This window comes from Corvus hawaiiensis, chromosome 14, assembly GCF_020740725.1.
Source record: "Corvus hawaiiensis isolate bCorHaw1 chromosome 14, bCorHaw1.pri.cur, whole genome shotgun sequence".
NCBI classification, from domain to species: domain Eukaryota; kingdom Metazoa; phylum Chordata; class Aves; order Passeriformes; family Corvidae; genus Corvus; species Corvus hawaiiensis.
The window spans coordinates 1,266,673-1,286,906 of record NC_063226.1 but is presented as its reverse complement, the minus strand read 5'-3'; the positions used below and the strand labels follow the sequence as shown (position 1 = coordinate 1,286,906).

The 20,234-nt window shown below is 43.7% G+C and overlaps 1 long non-coding RNA gene across 1 annotated transcript; it reads left to right on the top strand.

The window, feature by feature from the left end:
• The first annotated feature begins 906 nt into the window (after positions 1 to 906).
• Positions 907 to 18,721, top strand: LOC125333320. The gene is made up of 4 exons (XR_007206833.1): positions 907 to 1,305; positions 3,383 to 3,509; positions 15,901 to 16,105; positions 18,640 to 18,721. It is a non-coding gene; the product is annotated as an uncharacterized LOC125333320 (long non-coding RNA).
• The last annotated feature ends 1,513 nt before the right edge of the window (positions 18,722 to 20,234 follow it).

Here is a 20,234-nt window from a genome sequence, read left to right as displayed (position 1 = left end):
TTGGCACAAAAAGAAAGATACCGTGTTCCAGGCTATTGTCTGTGCATCTCAAATCTTACTGACACTGCAACTCCTTGTCAAAAGGAATGAGTATATTTACTCTGGAAATCAGAAAAATTGGCTTGTCTTGTTGGAGGAAGGCCAGTGGCACAACACCCTAGTCATGCTTCCTTGAAATTCCAGGTGTTCAATACAGCACAGGATGGTGCCTATCGAGCTCTGGGTGGCAGCGCAGCCGCTGACGTGACTGGGAGAGTGAGACTGGAACGGGACACGAGGCACGAGCAGCTCTGTGCTCCAGTGGTGGAGGCTGCTGAAGAGGAGTCAGGTACTGCAGCCTCCTGATGTGCAGTGGCCCGTGCAGGTTTAATTGCCTCTGTCAAAGTACATCCGCATAAGCCAGAAATCTGCTTTACAGGTGGGTCGGGCTGGTGTAGAGTGAGGCTGGCACAGGATGTGCTCCAGTGCGTGCGGAGAGGAGCAGGAGCAGCGGGGCAGGGCTCACCTCGCTCAGTACAAGTGGCAGCAATCCCATAGGCATTGTCAGCTGTGCTTCCCCCTGGACTGAGCAAACGAGGAGGAAGGATTTCATTTTGCTGAACAAGTTTTTCCCCTATCTAGTTACAAAGCAGCATCTGCACAGAGCAGAATGCCCACAAACCTCAGGATATGAAGAATTTAGCTTCTAAAGGAAGCTTTAAGGAAGTTAGTACAGGTGACTGGCAAAAACTAGGATGTGGTGTTCCCATCTAAATGACTCCACAAACAACTGCAGTCAGCCATGATTCTATTCCTCTTAAGACCTTGACATGAAGTGAGATATGATTCTGAGAGGACTGATGGTAAAAACTTCCTTATCAGATGAATAGCAACCGAAGGGTCTCACAGATTAATGAATAACAGGATCTGACAAACGACTGCAGCAGGATAATCAACAAATAGCTGAGCAATTAGGGCAAAATGTTCATAGAATAGATAAAAGGTAGAAAATGGTAAATAATCAACATGAAGAATGGTGAGTAGGGGCTCAGGTAGTATATCATGGGCTCCCAGGAAAGAGTGCACCTTGGGCTGCGAGTGGGATGGATCTGGCACTAGCACAAATAAAGGCATTTCCATTGTTTATTAGTTCAAGTGAGTTCTGACAATGTCAGGCACCTTCATCAATCACAGCCAAAGCTTTGGAAAGCAGAAAAGCACTAAGCCATAAGGAAAGATGTCTTTACTTTTCAGATGACAGAGAGGAGTGAGTGTTAACCGTCACCAGACCTGGATCAGCACAGAAACAGGGATCTGCTGTGGTGGGTAAGAATTGCTCTTCCAGCTGTGTTGTGCATCAGTGTTGCTGAAGCTGGGAACAGGGCTGGGTGGTGTTGGGGTCTTTCTGTTCTGCCCACGATGCATGCACAGTCTGCATGCAGTGTGGTGTTGCCTGTGTTTCACACTTAGAGCTGTCAGGGATGCTCCCTGAGATACCCACATCTTCTCACTGGGTTGCACCCTCTCTGTCAGAGCAAAGCACTTTCTGTGGGTAGGGCAGATGGTCAGTGGGGTAAAAGCAGTACTGGGCAGTAGCTTGGGCTGGAGGTGGAGCTCTCTGGCCGGCATCCCCGATGTGTCTGAGTTCCCCGGTCATCCACGACTGGATATGTACAAGGATGGCTTAAAGCTGCATCAGCCTCACTTTCCCAGAGCCAGTCATGCTTTCCTGTGGCTGGAAGAAAAACACTAGCTCATCCAACAGCTTGAAAGTCCTTATGTTTTATTTCCTTTTCTCTTACTTCCATTGCACAGTCCCATCCACTTTAATTTAAAAGTATTGCGTTCCCCCTTTCCTGAGAGGCCGGCGTGTGTCTAACAAGCAGTGTAGACACAGCCACGCACTATTGTTCCTGTCACCTCTAATCACACAGCCATCACCATCATGCTAAATCCCTTCCTCCCTCCTGCCTTCCTCCGGATCACACCACATCCTCCCTCACCCCTCATGGCAGCCTGCGCTGCTCTTTGTTTCTCCATCTTCGGCCCTCCCCAGCCTGCCCAAGCAATCCAGCAGCTCTGAAGGGGAAAACTGCCTTGTTATGGTGGAGGGTCTTTTTCCTCTCAGAGGAACTTGTTTCTTCTGCCATGAGCTAGGATGTCTTGAGAGGAAGCAAGCTAAAAACGTCTTTGAGCAGCCTCTTCTGTTCTGCCCTCCTGGTGCAAGTTGAAAATGAGAAGAAAAGGGGTGGGGGGGAAGATTAAAAAAAATAAAGAAAAAGATCTTCAAAAAGGAAGACTCTTCCAGAGCCCAAACAATCAACGGACGATAGGAGATCAGGACTGCAGCTCCTGCCGGACGGGGAAGCCCTCGGTGCGTGGCCTGGGTGATGAGCTGAAAAGCTCCCTGCTCACGCTGCAAACAAAGCCTGGGCAGAGGGCAGAGGTAAAACCAACTGGGACCCGGCCTTCTAATCAGGCCCACGCTGTGAGCTCATAGCATTAATCCAGCGCCGGTGACACCGAGGCAGGAGGCCGGCGTGACCCCGAGCCCATCCAGCGCTGGCTCACACTACCCCGTACTGCTTGTTCCATTTAATAAACTCCATTGATATATTTAATAAAGACACCTCACACTTCCACAGTTTCATGTGTGACCTCTTTCTGTTTGCTACCAAAAACACAAAGTAAGAGAGTCAAGGATCATTAGCTGACGAGGCAAAACTGCCCCTTCCCCTGCTCTTCTATTTTTCTTGTGAATATCAGGTGCTTGGGAGGCAGCGGTTGCCTGTAATCCTTCCTGTCTCCCTTACAGAAGGGACAGACTCCTGTGAGAGCTCGGGAACAAGTTATAGCAGAACTGCCTGCAGTTTGGGCAGCTCCAGCCCTGCTCCTGCTTCAGTCAGACTCCTCGTGCCATAACTCCTTTCCTGCCCAGAGGCTGAGTCAATGGGCCTCAGAGAACCTGTAGGCTCTGGGTAATGCTCTCAGCCCATCTCTGCCCAAATTTTTGGCAAGGAACAAGGATTTGCAGCCACCAGGGACCAGAAGAAAACCATTACCACCCCTCAGTGAACCTCCTGAAGGTCCCTGGCTGTGCTGCACAAGCCAGGGGACTTTGGCTTCTGGAAAAAGGTCATCTGCCTCAGCAGAGAAGAAAAAAGATGGATCTGTACCTCTGTAACTTTTTCTAGGCAGGCTAAAGAAAAATGTGTAGAAAAAATGTATGGTTTAAAACCTAAAGAGTCAAGGAACAATTTGGTAGGTTTTAAGTTTTGAGTTTTCTGGGGGGTTTTTAATTACTATTTTATTTAGTGGTTGGATTTTTTTTTTTTTCCCTGCATTAGAAGTAGTGTCAGTTGTCAAACAAGACTCTGGATTGATTTGGTTTTTTTATGTCTAGCTTTCAACATCCTCAAAGGCATCTAATTGTTCAGGACATACTGAGTATCTGCACTTACAGAAATCAAGCCTCGAGTGGAACTCCCCTGAAAGCCAGGCACCGGGAAGCCAAGATTAGTTTTCGGAAAGTAAGTGGTTTTCATTTTTTGGTTTCTCAAGGACTCTTTCAAGGGCCAAGCAGATGGCTGGGAGATCTACAGAATGGAAACCTGTGGTTCTAATGGGGACACAGAAGTGTGTGTGGAGGGGGTTGTTTGTTTGGGGTTTCTTTTAGCTAAATTGTCTTTTTGTTTGACAGTGATTTATGCTATTTATGCAGCTGGAATGCCAGTGCATTTTTTTCTATGTGGACTCCTCCTTTTCAACAAAGGACTGAGAAAATTGCCACACTAATTCTAGGAGCTTCCCAGCAGCTCTGAGGCATAACCAGAGGAGCAATTTCCAACTTAAAAATACAAAGGCAAACAACAGAAGAAAAGCACTGTTCAGTTCAGAAAGCAGCTCTGGCTCCATTCTCAGGGAGGTTCAGTGGAGATGTGGCTGGGTGTGTGTTGAAGCCTCAGCTGGTTTTTCAGGAGCACTGGGGGCTGTGTTGGCCTTCTGGCAGAGGTGACCTGCCTGGGAAGAGGCTCCTTGTCCCCGAGGTGTGAGGGCTGTGGCAGAGGGAGGCAGCGGCTGCTCGGGGGTCCCCGTGTCCCCAGCACCGAGCCCCGCTGGCCCCAGGGCCTGGTGAGCCCCAGCCTTTGCACCCTGCTGAGGGCAGGCAAAACCCAGAGCGGGGCTATCAACTCCTGCCTCACCACTGGGCTGACCAACCTGCCCTGAGGCGTTAAGGACATAGTGCTGATCCTGCACCTGCACGGGGAAACTGAGTCACAGGGTAGGGGTGGTCCCTTCCTTGGGGAGCTCCACGTGTTCCCGGGGATCCTGCGCCCACTGAGCATGGCTTTCACTGGGGAAGTGCACAGACACCCCCTCATGTTTGCATGTATTTGCTGGATGGCTGTCCCACACATTTTCCTTGCTAGCCTGTCATAACCATTACTAAAATATGCTTATCTCATATATGCAAATAGCAGGATATTTATAAGATTCTTTGAAATTTCTATAATTGTGCTGTAAAAAAAAATCTCTTTGCTTATCTCACAAAGTGTTGTAACCACAGTGTTACTTTTATTGAAATCCAAAAATCACTCAGCAAAATAAGAATAGTTAGAAAACTGTCAGGTTTTTATATTTTTGAAATAGAAGGGAAAGAAAGTGAGCAAACCAGGCTTTATTATTTTAAATTAGAAACTTTAATGCTCACCAAAAAGGATATAAACTGTAAATGTATTTTAGCAGTTCCTAGAGAAAAAGGGAGAGGTTTTAATAATAACATTGTGTGCTCCTATATCATTTCCATTAGAAAAATCTTGGAGCACTTTCAGCTTATTAAAGAATGGAATGCCTCAGAAGGCTCTTGGGAGGTACCATAGAAAAGTAAAGTAACAAATATAAATCCACATTATTCTCCATGCTGTGATTACCTGGAACTTCCCAGCCATCCTGGGAATGCACAGCTCCCTGTCACAGCTCGGGGCTGCCAGCCCCTGGCAGGGACAGGAGCTGCCCATGGCTCTGTGAGGGGCCCCACTGCTCCAAGCTGCTCATTTTGTGCGTGAGTGAACCAACCCATGGAAGGATTTTCCCAAATCTTGTGTCCTGCCCTGTGGGGACACACCAGGAGCTCTGCAGGGATTCCTGTGCCTCCTTTGGGGAATCCTGAAGGTTCTGTGGCCTCACATGAGTGGGTTCCTCACCAGGTTCCTCACACAGGAATATGTCGAGGCAGGCTCCAGTGAATCATCCTGGGAATGATGTGGAGAGGACAGAAAAATAAGATATTAACCTAAATTTAGCAAGAGTCATAAAATGTTCACTGGAACAACAAAAGGAGGAAGAGAGGCTGTAAAGGTAGAGGGTATTCTCTGTTCTGATGAAGAAAATAATACTGAAAAGTCCCCGGTGTTTAATTTCAGGAGATACAATAGACCGAGCGAGTGCCCAGAAGAGGAACAGCGTGTTAACATATCTTAGATAAACAGGAGCCAACTTGTTACCCTGACAGAAAAACGAGAGAGCCCATCAATGCAATGGGGGAGAATAATAAATTAAAAACCAGATGGTTCAAAGATGTGATTGCATCTTCAGCTTCAGCAGGAAGGAAGAAGGGGAATACATATGTTTTGCAGGCAGACCAGGAACACAAAAGCTGGGAAAAAATACAAGAACAGGAGAGGCAGGCTCATCATAATGAAATTAATTAAAAGAGCAGGACCTCAAGTTATTTTAGGTCCCAGTGGTAGAAACACCAGAATTCCAAGCTTCATTCTTCATTTATGCATAAAGTTTCCTGTTTCACCCATGCTCAAAAAAGGACCTCTTCCTTTCTGAGCTAGATAGTGAGTCAAGGCAGATGGGAATTATTCTGAGCTTGGAGAAAACAAAGAAGCACAAATTAATGGCTTACTGGCAGAAAGGCAGTTTAAAGCACTTTGCCAGAGCACATTTTATTCCTACATTTATCCTACATACATATTTTTTTCTTTAATTCTGTTCAGCACAGAAATGCATGACTAAGCAGAGATACATATCTGCCTTGTGCATAGGCTGGAGGGAGCATTAAAACAAGGAAAAAGCAGACAAAAGGAAGGGGGAAAAATCTGTAATGGCTGGTGCAATGACTTAACAACTTGCTGTGTGTCATTCAGCACACAGAAAATAGAACAACCCCATCTTGCCAGCCTGAACTCATCTCATCCCATCATTTCTGTGTGGGTTTATATGCATCTGCCTGCATTCTGTCACACATTCATGCACATATGTACATGCACACCCGTATCTTACTGTTCCACATGCAGAAGCCCTGATTGGGTGTGGAGGAGTCCTCATGGCCGTGGGGACCTTGGCCAAAATCCCGCTTCTGCCATAATAGGAAGTTTTGACGTTGGCTTCAGAAGTGGCAGGGTTTTACTCCAGCTTCCTTTGCAGCAGTAAAGCTTTAAATCTGCAGCAAGGCTCTCCCTTGCCCAGGATTACATTCATCCATTTCTGTGAGAAATCTGGAAATTGTTTAACTGTGCAAATTTATCATGCATAAACAATTGAAGTTATGATGTCGATAATATTTCAGTCTTAATTTGGCAAAATGATGGAGGCAGAAACTCAAACTGTACCTGTGCTTGAAGAGTGTTGATTCTTTCATAACTATTAACTCTCAAGACCTCAGTTTGATATCCCTTGGGAACAGATTCCCTCTGCGCTTAGCGTGTTAGGAACAGGAGATCAGGAGGTGGAGGCTCAGTTCTTGCTATGAGACTTTCAGCTGCTTTCTTAGATTCCTGTCACCTCTTTTCCCCTTGTGTAAAATTAGGATAATGGCATTTCTTCATACGACAGTAGCGTAAAGCATTCATGTCTAAAATGCTCAGGTGGAAGGTGTTACACACTTCAGAGATTATTGTTTATTACCACGATTGCTATTACTGATATTTCTGAGAGTTTTGCTCTCACATATGTAATAAGGGTGAAATATTATGAACATTTTGCCTGATTTTGAACTTAAAACCAATTTTGTTCTGAATTAATTCCTTTGAATAGAATTATTCCTGAACTACATCAACTGGGGACCAGCTGCTGACCTCAAGTGTCTAAGAACTACAGATAATCACGGATGAAAAGAGACAAAAATACATTTTATCTAAGAAGTATCTAATGTTGTGATAGAAACTGAAATTAAAGTATAATCCAGAGAGAGAGAGAGAGAGGGAGAGAGAGTATTCTTTAATTAAAATCAGCTACCTCAAAAGATGGATTTTCTCAGGAGTGAAATTTGCACTGTGCTGAAGGCTTTCCACTTAAATCCTTGATGATGCAAGGAAAAAGAATTCTCAGGGAGTAATATTGGCATTAGCAGATAGCCACATGCCACTGCACAATAAGGAAAAATCTACCGAGAAAAAGACACATGGCCAATAGAATGGAAAGATGGACAAAACAGGAAACTCCCAGAAACACAGACACATGATTATTCAGCAGCAAATGAATAGTTAGGCAGAGGAAGAGACCTGAGATAGAGACTTGAAGATAGAGGAAGAAAAATAAAACCAGAAGCAGCAGAGATCAATGAAAACAATCAGCATTTTATGTTAAAAGGACCGAAAACAGGGCTTTAGATAACGTGTTCCCAATGATCCATCACCCCTCCCACCACCACTGCAGCAACTCCTGCCATGGAGCTCCTTGCCATGGAGCAAGGCATGGAGATTGTATGGACCCAGTGTGGGAACAGCAGGTGAGAGGCACAGCGTTGATTTGGGGTGGTTCTGGGGCTGGGCAGGCAGGGCCTTCCCCAGCCTGGAGAGATGCTGCTGCTGCTGCTGCTGCTGCTGCTGCTGCTGCTGCTGCTGGCAGCGGGTGCTGGAGGGGAGCGCTGCCCACGGTGCCTTGGTGGGAATCCCGCTCCCTGCCCGCGTTAGCTGCCATCACAGATGGCTTCCTGCAATACAGAGAAGGCTCCTGGCAAGGCAGTGTGCTGGATAACTCTAGAACTGGCTGTGTGGAAGTATTACCTCACAGCAGCACCCATTCACCAGCATTTATTCCATTGTGTGCAGCAGAGTAGATTCGAGCAGCTACTTCACACTGGTTTCCTCGCACATGCAAATCTCTCTTGCATGAGTCTTGTCTGACAACCAGGTGGGCTCTGTGAGAAGTGGCTCTGCTGCACTGAGGAAAATGTATCTCTTTTTTTTAAATCTTACTTTTTTCTTCCTTTTTCAAATAAAATATTTCAGGGCTAAAGTGGAGGAGCTGCTGCAGTGGTGTCACATCTCTGGAGAAATGGGCAGGGGTGTGGACAGCAGCAGAGCACCTTCCCTGTGCTCGGGGCACCTTATTGCCAGGGAGAGGATACACATAGCTCCAGTGCCTATAAATACCTTACAGCTTTGCTCTGTGTGATGCAAATGTTTTTGTAGAAAGGGCCTAAACCCAAATTTTTAGTCTAATATTGGCCACGGTATTGCAGCCAGGCAGGATGGGATATGTAGCAGGGACTTGTTAATGTGTCAGATTAAAAAACCTGTGCAAATCTTGGCTGAGTTCAGGTTCCCAAAGAGCTGATGTGGATTCAGGACAAATTTCAGTTCAAGCAGAAGGGCTGGCTAATCACTAAAATACATCATACAGGTAATCTGGCTCACAGTCCCAGACCTTTAGAGGTATTTTAATACCCACAGTACTCCAAGTGCTAAAACAGCTTGGCCAAACTTGGCATTAGCTACCAGCCGCTCCTGAAAGGAAAACAGAACTCGCAGCAGTAAAAGAGCGAGGCCTTCTCGGTGCTGTGACTTACATGGGAAATCAGTGGATCATCCTGAGCTGAGCTCCACGTTCCCAAAGCTGTGGTTTCCCATGGCAGCTCTCAGCACTCCTCCCTGGCACAGCCCTGCCAGTCCTGTGGCACAGACACCGCGGTGCCGCGAGCCCCCATGAGCGCGGGGCTGGGCGCTCGTGGGAGGGGAGAGGAGAGGAGAGGAGAGGAGCTGAGTCCAGCCATGGTGGTGCATGCTGGCGAGCAGTGTTCACATATTAACAGATTTCCACTCAAACTGGCAAATAGGAATGTCTATGTTAGAAATGCTGTGTGAAAGCCAAGGCAACAAAAGTCAAAATGTGCATATGAGAATATGTGGCACACACAGTATATGTCACAATGTTTACCATCACTTCAAAACATGCACCCGCCCACAGTTCTTCACTAGCAGCATCCTGGAACTTCTCCAGTTGGGATTTGCTATATGAAGCAAAAGTCAATTAAAATCAGCCATTATTGTATAGATCATGAGATCCATAGTACGAGATCCCATACTCATCCCAGATGCTCATTAATAGCAGTGTGCTGTAAACAAGTCCAGGACAATTGCTTGGGGTTTGTATACTTTTCTGATTGCTGTGTTTGCTCAGTTAACATATAACATTTTTAAATGGGTTGGATTAAAATTTTTAGCAAATATCAAATTCCCCAGAAACACAGTTCTGTTGCATTCTGGAACTGTTTCAAATGTAGGTCAGAGTCAGTAAGTATGTTTAGCTAATGAAAACAGAGGCGGGGGGAGAAGGATTTGGGGAAAGGGAAATTCTGTCTACCCAGATTGCTAGAAGAGCACCAGCTCGCCCACCTCCTTCAGCAGAGCCTGCTGCTGGGTGAGGTGTGGTGACTCATCTCTGCATCACACGAATCCCACTTTTTTAGCTTGGAAAGTCACCACCTGCTAAAGGCCTGGTGTGCTTGGTTGGGTTCTCTCAGTGTCTTGAGGAGCTCTTCCATGTAGTTGGGGAAATGTGATGTTCCAGGGAGGTGAACAGTGCAGTCCCCAGTTCAGAAGCTCACGTGCCTGTACAAATCCAAACACACATTTGTTTGTGAAGAGTTACTGGGCTGATTCAGAGAAATCCATGCAAGAACGGCCTGGAGCTGAGATCATTCTGCGCGGTGGGTGGAGGCTTCCAGTCCTTCAGGTCGAGCTGAGCACCAGCATCCATCTTCCAGCTCGCAGGTAAAACCCAGAATTACAGGTGAACCTGACCCTTCATTCTTGCTCAGAAACAAAGCACTGGCAGGGCTTTTTCAGTCAGACAAAACATCAACTCAATATGAAACAAACATCTTTGTTTTGGAAAGAGATACCCCCACCCCTACACACACACAAATGCACACACTAATTTTTAGGGCTGTTTTATAAACAAAAAAATCTGTAATTAGAGCAATTTTATTTGCAATTAGCATGGATAAGTTGTTTGCTTTAGTGCCAACATCTGTAGCAATGGAAGTGCACTTGCTCTTTTGTTTTCAACTCTTTCACTACCTCTTTAGTTTCAAGGTGAGATCAGTATCTGGAAAAATGATGTAATTTATGCTGTTATCATTTTATGAACTTCAGCAAATCTACTCCTGATAATGTATTATAATTATACTGGCAATCAGAACTGGATTTGAAAATGTAGGAAGTCTGGTGCCAACTGCCACTGTGTGTCTGACCAGATCAGAAAGTGAAAACAACAGTTACTGGCATTTATTGTCAGAGGAGCTTCAACTCAAATTTGCAGACAGATATGGACTGCAAAAATTAAATGGTTGCTCATTTCACATGTATACCTAATTTCTGTGGATTTTGAGGCCGGCATCCTAACCTCTGTCATGCTTGTTCCCATTTTCTTCTCAGTTTTCTTTTAAGACAAGCTTCCCTACTCTAAAGCCAAATGCAGTGTTCCCTGCTGTGATGGATTCCTTCTTTTTCCTTCCTAATTGGAGCCATTTCATCAGATCGAATTTTGACAAAGATAGTAATTGTCATCCAATTTTAAGGCAATGACAAGATCAATATGAATTCTCAGATGACAAGTATTATTACTGGGTGAGCACAAAGAAACAAAGAAAACGAAAAATCCATTTTCCAGGGATCAAAACAGAGGCACATGCTTGCCTTGATCCACGTGTATGTGAATCCTGTTACAACAATAGAGGCTGTGCCTGTGGATGGATGGGATAGAACAGATGGCCTTTGCCAGGCAAATAGTGCAGGAAAACGAGCACCCAGTGCTTTAGTACATTGCAGCTTGGGTAATGTAGGAGTCAATTAACTTGCCACCAAACAGGCTTACAGGGAAAATTACCCACAGCCCCATCTCAGAGAATTCTGCTCCTCCTTAACATTTTGTGCTCCTTCTGTTCCCCAAATGTCAGGAGTAAATACCCAAGAAAATCCTATTTCTTTAAGGTAAATATATTCGAAGTATATTTATGTAGGCAGAAGTACTTGATTATTTTTATAACATTGTTTAAATGAGATGATCTGATTAGTTAATGGCCCAAAGGGTTCAGACAGAGTTCAAATAAGGATCTAAAATGTGTAGCAGCATCTTCAGACGTTTTCTGCACCATGTGGTTTTGGGAGAGATTCTGCCATGTATGCATAACTTGCCAGATACTGTCACTTTGTTTTAGTAGGTTCAGCCTGCAACAAGACATTTCTTCAAGGCATTTGACCCTCAGAGGTCAGCTCTTGTTCCATATTTGCTACTCAGTGTGCATCCAGGTTCCCACTGCAGGGCTGCTCTGCACATGCTCATCTGGCTATTGAACCAGACCTCCTGCTTTCCCACCCCCAAAGCATTAAATCCAAGGAATTAGACCCTGCATGGGTTGGTTTTTTTCTTTTGCAGTATTTATATTCAAAATACATTTTAACTGAGGAAAGGCAAAATAATACATGGTTGTCGTACTAATTGGCAGCTGCTATGGGTAACAACCATGACAAGTTTCAGCTCTGTCCACTTCAACCCAGCCAAGTCATTAAAGGGTTCCAGGCAGAGAATTGGGTTATGAAACTCAGTATATGCTGCTAGCTATGCTGGTGCCCCTGCATTGCTAAGCACATTCTCAACCATCCAAATGCAGGTTCAGTAGGATTATGATCCGTGGAGGAAGGCCTCAGCCAAGCACTGAAAAGATGTTTGTGAGCCTCCAAAATATAAATAAAATATTTACAAAGAGAATAATTGACTTTTGATGTTTACTTCAGGCTATGGTTAAGCAGGCAGTGTCTGCACTAAGCAATGCAGTGACCACCTGCCACAAATGCTGTGATATTTGACAGATCCTTTTTTGCCAAGAACTATAATTCCTATTTAAATCTAAATAGAGGAGCCATGAATGCAGATTTCTCATCACAAAGACGCTGATGTTAATCCCCAGTACAGAAAAATAAGAAAAGCCAGAACGTTTTATTGGATTTTATATGGAAGATAATTAAACAGTATTTCTTCTTTACTTGGTATACAGCATCCCATCAACCTTCCTGCTGAAATTTGTTTATAAAGAAAGCCAGAAAGTTTTATTACATTTTTATGTAAAAGAAAATTAGCATTTTGCGTATTTGAACTTACATTAGAATTACAAAAAGCGGGTAAACAAAAAATGACCAAAGAGCGATGAAAATAAACAGGAAAGAAAAAAAGTAAAGAAAGCATAACACATACTCATACACACAATTTCATATTCTAAGCATGCAAACCAAATAAATGCTTGTGTGCATATGTATGTATTGTATATATTCATACCAAGCAGTTCTGAAAACCTAAGCTCGTGAAAGTGAGGAAATGCTAGAGCTAGGCCCTAATTTGGCCTTTTTGATTGTGTGCACACGAATGTATGCTGGGGTTTTTTTCCACACACACACCCCACAGAAGGTGGTGCAGTGTAGGCAGAAACTGGCTGTGAGAATGATGTAATCTCTCAGAGAGCTGCTATGCAGGAGCCTGTTTCTTTTCTGCCCACAAGCCAGTTTGGTATTTTGGATGTACCCAAGGAAGTTCTCTTAGCATGTTTCCCAGCAGGTGGGTGCTGCCAATCTGAGGCTGTACGAGAATATGTCTGAGGGTGCACTTAAAGCAGGCTTATTAATGGGGGGGCAGGGGGGGAGACAGGGAGGGCTGTATCCAAGGTTGCATCCTCGGCATTTAAGAATGCTTCACTTCAGCCTGTGCTGCCATTTACTGCATTATGTGATGCATGTGGATTTTCCAAACAAAAGATGTTTATGAGGAGAGTATATTTTAAGATCCCTTTCATGACTGCACAGACCCCTCTCCAAGCAGATGGCCTGACAGTTGCAAGAAAACTATTCATAAGCCAGAAGTAGCATTTAAAATTCTTTTTTAAAAAGACAGTTTGTTCTCCACGTACATTTTAAGCAGGTACTAATTCTGTCCATGGCAGCACCTTCCCCGACCCAGCGGCAGCAGCGCAGCCCAGGCTGCCTTGGACCTGCGCCCTCCTGGGTGCTCCCACCACCACCCCAGGTATGGGCACCACTAAAACTCCAGTTCCACTGCTGCTAACTTGGAGTAACATTGGAGATACAGCAGTTTCCCTTTTATACCCAAAATAGGTGGTATCCACAGCAAAAATATTTGTTTAGAGTATGTAAGGGTGTGGAAACAAGAACTTTCCAAGGACGTGGATATGTTTAATTCCATTTTCATTTGCAGCCTTGACTGTTACCGAGCTGTTGTTGACGATCTTTGGGGAAAATAACCAGCTGAGAACAAAATCAGTAAACCTGAGCCACTTCACCATTACTAAGTTCATGTATTCTGGGAGAAATCTGAAGCAATGGCTTCATACAGCTGCATTTGCTGACCCTTTTAATTGCCTTCTACAGAACCTCCTTCTTGAAGGAAACGAGCGCTTCCATATCATACGCTTGATAAATAAATAATGCCATCCCTCTGGAGACAAAAATTCCATCTCTAGCACAAGGACAGGGACTAAGCGTCCTTCCACTTTGGGGAGATGGTTTGTTTTTGCTTTTCCTTCACCTCAGGAACTGAGGCTTATTATTTGTCACATCAAACACATTTAGAAATATTTCTGAGAAATTTGCCTAATATCCTGCAGCAAGGAGTTGCAGGGTTGATTATACACTTCACGAATGTTTTCAGCATTTTTCCTTCACCTTTCCATGCATATTTGTGCTTCAGAGAAAACAGAATAAATAGCCCCTTCTCTCTGCTTCTGTTATATCATCTTTTACCCTTGTGTTTGGTAAACTAAACAATGCTAGTCTTTCTAATCACTTTTTTCCTCTCGTGTTCAATCATCTTTGCTGCACTTTTTTGCTGCAGAAGTACATATATGTGGGCATATACACCCTGGAGCAATCAAAGTCTTCTAAGACAGGTTTTAAGGCTTCATAGAGATTTGCTCTTTGCTCCCAAAACAATCCCTGTTCATCTCATTCTAAATTCACTTTTAGAAACAGGGTCCCCTGGCGCAGGTGCTGAGATGTGTGTGCAGATGAGCAGGTTTAAAAGTGAGGAGCAGGACAGGGAGGGCGGGGAGGCTTCACCTCATGCTCAGCCCAGTGAGCACCAGGGCAGCCCAGACCTGCTGCAGAAACAAAGCCAGAGACCGGACCAGGGTTAGAAATACTTTGTGCTGTGTGAGGATGAGCCTTCCTAAGGCACACCTTTCAGACAGAGAATTTGTAGATGGTATTGTCTCATCTTCCTGAGGCTCACCTCCACTCCAGGCTGCCTTTGCCCTTCACTCACCCTGCAGAGCACTGCAGAAGCTCTGTGAGCAGTGATGGTAAGAGTAGATCTGGTGCTGCAGCTCCACTCAGCCCAAAAGAGAACATGAAGGAGGAATAAGGGAAGGTGAAACCTCGAGGAGAAATACTCTCTCCAGTTAGGACCAGGGTCCTCATGGACATGCAGTCAAGGAGGCGGGCGCTTCTCTTTTGGCAGCCTTTTGTTATCTGTCCTGCAGAAGCTTTTTGCTTGTTCCTTTCTAGATCCAGAATCTCTGTGTATTATAAAGGGCAGAACTTTTCCTGGGGAAACACAGCACACACTCCATCGGGGGAGTGGACTGGCTGTACATAGGTTAGCTGAAGACCAAGGCCAAATATGTTTTGGGTAGGATTCCCCCAATCTAATTTGAGCCCTCCTACTTTCCTTTCACTCTTAAAATCAAACTGAATACACCTTGTCCTTGGGAAGTTCTTTGCTAATCCCGTTTGTAGTTTTAAATGCTATGTAAACATTTTCATTGTGGATTAATACACTGCTTCAAAGCAGTGGAGATTTTAAGATTGCCATTAATTCAAAGAGACTTCTGTTACTATTACGGTTCTTTTGGAAACTTAATTTCATTCAATGCCCTTTTGAAGGCTTTGCACTAGAGTGCTAAATGAATGCTATCAAAGGCCATATTAAAGAGGATTGTATATAGTTGACCAGGGTTCATGCCAGGGCCTAGTTTTAGACAGTATCTTACATTGAAAATATGATTCTTCAATTATACCTTCTATTGCAGAAATGAAATTACCTTGAATGCTTGGTGTAGGAGGCTTATTTCTTAGAATACAGTAGTAAATGGTCAAATGCTTCCTCACAGTAAAACATATCTGATTAAAAAATGAGAGAGAGAGAAAAATGTGAAAATCAAAATCAGTCATAAGAGCCCTGGGATCAGTGAAAAGACAGCTTAGACAAAGGCTCTGCATTTGAGTAGCCCAAATAATTCCAGGATTGTCTGAATGCTTCAAGTAGGTGTCTAAAGAGCCTAGTGTTCTGCCAGCTGATTCAGGATGCTGCAAAGGGGGATCAGAGGGCCAAAGTGAATATGCAGAAGCTTTTAAACACATTCCCACTATTCATGGTAATCAAAGTGATTTGCAAATACATCTTCTTAGCAAGACTTAACATCTTTGAGATCACAATCGTAAAAAATAATTGATACAATTAGAGGTATGAAGCTACGTTTTGTGTAACTGCAGCTATTCACATTTATTACATTTCTAAGTGTTTTCTTGTCTGCTTTCCCAACTCATAATGTACATCTGATTTATTTGGAGAATAATAGCGTTGCAGTCCTTCCCTGTTTTTTTTTTTTCTGCAATGTTTTAGGTGTGGCTTCACCGTGCAGAGGGTCCAGCCCTGCAGGGCCACACCAGGCTTTGGCCAGCCTGCTCTGGCAGGCAGTGCTGGCACCTTGGGCTTGGCGTTGATTGAATTGAGTGGCTGCTGCTGCTGCTGCAAATACACACAACCTACTGTGGAGCTTCCAAACAGCCTGCCTGCCTAATTCCAGGATTACAGCGCTTAAGGACAGGTAAGGATGATGAACAAGTGGAAAGGATCTTATGTCCTTACATCCACAGGGAGTTTTGTGCCTCTGTCCCGTTGGCATTACTCATGTAAGCCTCTCATTCATCCACCTTGGGAAGACTGATTTGCTCAGCCTTTGGTGTTCTGCTCAGGTTTTGATGTGCTAGCTGAGGAAACTCAGTGATTGCTTGTGTGTTTGGGAATTAGTTATGAATTTAGACTGTATAAAGCAATCTTGTGGACTCCTGCTTCATTAGTAATCCGATCTGCTAGCCACTGCACTGCCTTAGTTCACACCGCGGGTGCCATCGCTGGAAGGAGCGGACACTTGTGTGCAAGGTGGGATGTGGACTTTCACCAACTCTTTGCATTAAATTCCTGCCATCCTCCTCTTATGAGGAGGGCAGCTTATGATGAGAGGCCAGAGCACAGAGAAGTGTTGTTCTCCCTGCTGAAAACTTGCCCTATGAAAAAGAGTCCATTGATTTTCTTTCCCAGAGAAAGCGAGTCAGAGTGCAGCGGTCTGGCTTGCTGGGCATGGACGTGCACCCTGAGAGTCTCATTCTCCTGCTGTCTTCAGAGACAGAGTAAAATGTCCCAAGAGCTACAGTCAAAAAGCAGAACACAGGAGTGAAGTGGTTATTTTCTTCTTTTCACCAGTCTCCTTCTTTTCTTATTTGTAAACTAATTAAAATTGTTCTTAGGAGTATACAAAGCAATTTGATACCCTGAGCCACCACCTGTAGGAATCTTATTGTTTGGTTAAAAAGGAATTATTTTTGTTTTCCAGAAGAGACCTAGATAGGACAAAGAAACATTTCTATATTGTATGCATTAGCAAGAAGGATTAGACAGGCTGTAATCTTGGTCAGTCTGACTTCTACAATTATGGAAAATTACAATGATTGATGTTAGTTGCAATTTATCTTATTGCACAAACTGGTACAGGATGAATCTTCCCTTTTGAAATACATATTTCACTAAAACTAGAATACGTATGAAGTGATTTCTTTTTCTTTCTTTTCCCCATCAGATTGATAATAGTCTGTGTAGGAAAGGGCTGAAAAACACAAAAAGAAAAAGTTGGAGCTATTTGAATTGTCATGGCAATATCCTAGATTTTTCAAGAAGTTTGGTTCTGTTTAGCTAGTCACTTTAATTTTCCTTCACTAACTTGTCTCCATTCTCTGCCACAATGATAATTCTTTATATGACTGTCAGCCCTTTGCATTGTGACAGCTTAAATTAATGTTTTGATATTTCTCTCTTTGTAAGAATACAACAAAGAAGACAACTGCCAAGGATAGGACAGAAACTATATGACTGCAAAACAGACACTGCGCACCAATAAAGCCAGAAGGAAAAATGTTCATGTTATTGCCTTGTTAATAAGCTTTTGAAACAACTAATCCTGAAGTCGTTGAGTTCCCTAGGCTAGTATGGCCCTTGTGCTTCATCTGGGTTGTGGGAAACTTCTTCCGGTGGACCTTGGACATTTCTGGGAATACTTCAGCCCGGTGATGTTGGGGTGGTTTAATACCTCAGGCAGGCTCATTCAGCCTCTGGTACTGCACTAACCACAAATGTAAGCTGTGGTGGATTAGCCTGTTTTACCCTCATAATTATTCCACTTCTGCACAGTGGAAACCCTTTTGCAAACTAATACATGTTCATCTCATTTTTACACACCACCTCTCCAAGTGTTAAGAGGATCAATAACGGGAATTCCAAAAGGAAGGTGCAGGAGGAGTTGGAAGGATTTGATTTGGCACTTACAAAAGAAATGATGAAAAGGAATTGTCTTAAGATTTTGTGGAGGTTTATACCAATCCTTATCTAAGGTTCAAGGCCTTTAGCAGTGTCGTTCCTGCTCTTAATGTATGCTTCGAAAATCCCAACCCATCTGGCATTGCCGTAAATGAAGCTTGACTTCAATGAGCATGGTGTTTTTCAATGTTCTTTAAAAAATCCTTTTAAAAAGATCTGAGATATTCAGATGCAGTTTAATGTTTCAGTATAGCTGAGGATTTCATTATTACCTTCTCTCATTTTTATCATTTTCCGTCTGTTTTTCCTCTCACACATTCCTTCAGGACCTGGCCTCACCTGAGAGATGAGGAATTTAAATGAAAGTAGAACAACAACAAAAAAAAAATCAATTAATCCATTCTTTGTGGCAGAAGCCACCAGATGATGCTGTTACTCTTACAGCTTCTTAGCATGTGAGCAAGATTTCAGTTTTTGAAGGAATGTTGCATTGTTATTAGCTTAGTTTTACAGTAATCCTCCGAGAGAAGCTACCAGCAGAGTGTTTTCTGCTGTATTCTCTGTAGGATGCAGTTCTTGGGACAAATTACTTTCCTTGGAGTTAAATGTGCAGTGCCATGCTGCAAAGTAGTGTGCTCCAGAAGGAGGAGGATCTTCTGTGATCACTGCAGGTACCACTGTTACAGGGTAAAAATAATAATTTTTTTTTAAAAATCATAAAATGGGTTTCACTTAGGTCAAAGTCCACATTAATTTCTGTTTTACCAACAGATCAGTGCCAAACCCCCGAATTCTGTCCCTGTAGAGAAAGAAGCGAGAGTTGTCACAGATGGAACACACTGAAGAAGGAAAGGACACTCATCACTGCAGGTGTGCTGGGCAAAGTCCGAGAGCCGTAAGGAGTGCGCTGTTTGGATCTCAAACCATCCCCTGACCTGTGCCTCTCCCTCTTTAACAGAGAGCTGGTCCCAGAGAGCTTCAAAGAATAGATCAAAAGTGTGAGCTGTACTATTTATCTCAATGGACCACAAGTGCTGAAAGCTAGAGATGAAAAATTTAACATCAGATTTGTCAAATATTTCACTGCTGATGGGATCATTTTAGCAGAAATGACCAATGGCAGTGCTTATCCATCAAATTGAAGGTTTAATATAAAAAATAAATAACATGGGAGATAGGGCTTCTACTGGATGATTCATTTATGCATTTTAATTAAAACACTTGATTGTTTAAATGCAAATGAAGCAAACTCAGAAATGCCAGCGCATTGCATCAGCGTGCTGAAATCCCAGCGGCAGCAGGGGCTGGGTTCGCTCAGGTGTGAGGATGGTAGTGGAGCATACAGGAAAGTTTCACTGTCTCTGCAGAAGGTATTGCCACCAGCTGCTCCTTACTCTGCTTCTACCAGCAGGAACAGCCCCACAAATGAGAGCTCCTGCCCCAGCCAAGCTGGGCCTGGACACTGATCTCAAGCTGGGCAGTTGTACTGAGGGGCACATGCCAACGTTCAAACAGTGCCAGAGCTGAACAAGATGAAACCAGTCTAGAGACTGCCCTCCATATACCTGAGATTATCTTTGCCCCGGGATTTCCAAGCTGGACCACCATTTTATGTGAAATAAGTTCTGTTTATTTTTTATAGCTCTTACAAGAAAGAACAAGCAGGCAACACACAGAAACCAAGCAAGCCCATTGCAGAGCTGGTGCATCCAGGCTTCGCTAAGCCAATTAAGCAATCGAATAAAGGCCACAGCTGAAATGGACTCAACAGGTCAGTGAAATCAAATGGTGAAAATTAATATACTAGGAAATTAAATAAAAATTATAAAGTTGAGACTGACTTTGATTTGTTGGTCTTGGGCTGGGGATATTTACAGGGAAGCTGTTTCCTTTGCAGTCTGATGTTTGTGTCCATCAGGTGCAAGGTTTGTGCTGGTTTTTCACAAAAGAGACCCTCTAAAACAAAGGGTCTGACCTGTTCCACTTAAGGAGGAGATACAGCCACCACAGTGCTATCAGCAGCTCTGCTTCACTATTTTCTACCTTAAGTCTCCTTGCTGTAACAAGTTATTAGCTTGCTGTTCTGATTTTCCCTTTCTAGCATAGAAAACCTTCCCATAGAAGTGACACAGATGACAGCCAAATCAAGCAGTAACAGCCTTGGGAAAAAAAAAATAATAAATGCAGAAGAATCTTTCTAATTATATGCAAGATTTACAGAATTTAGTGTTTACTTTTAGGGACCTGTATGTAGTGCTGTTTCTCCATTATAGAGTGCAAGTATGCGAGTGTGTCTTTGAGATAAGGCAGTATCATCCTGGTATAGTGAAAAGGAAATGAAAAGAAAGAGTTCAAAATGCTTTATA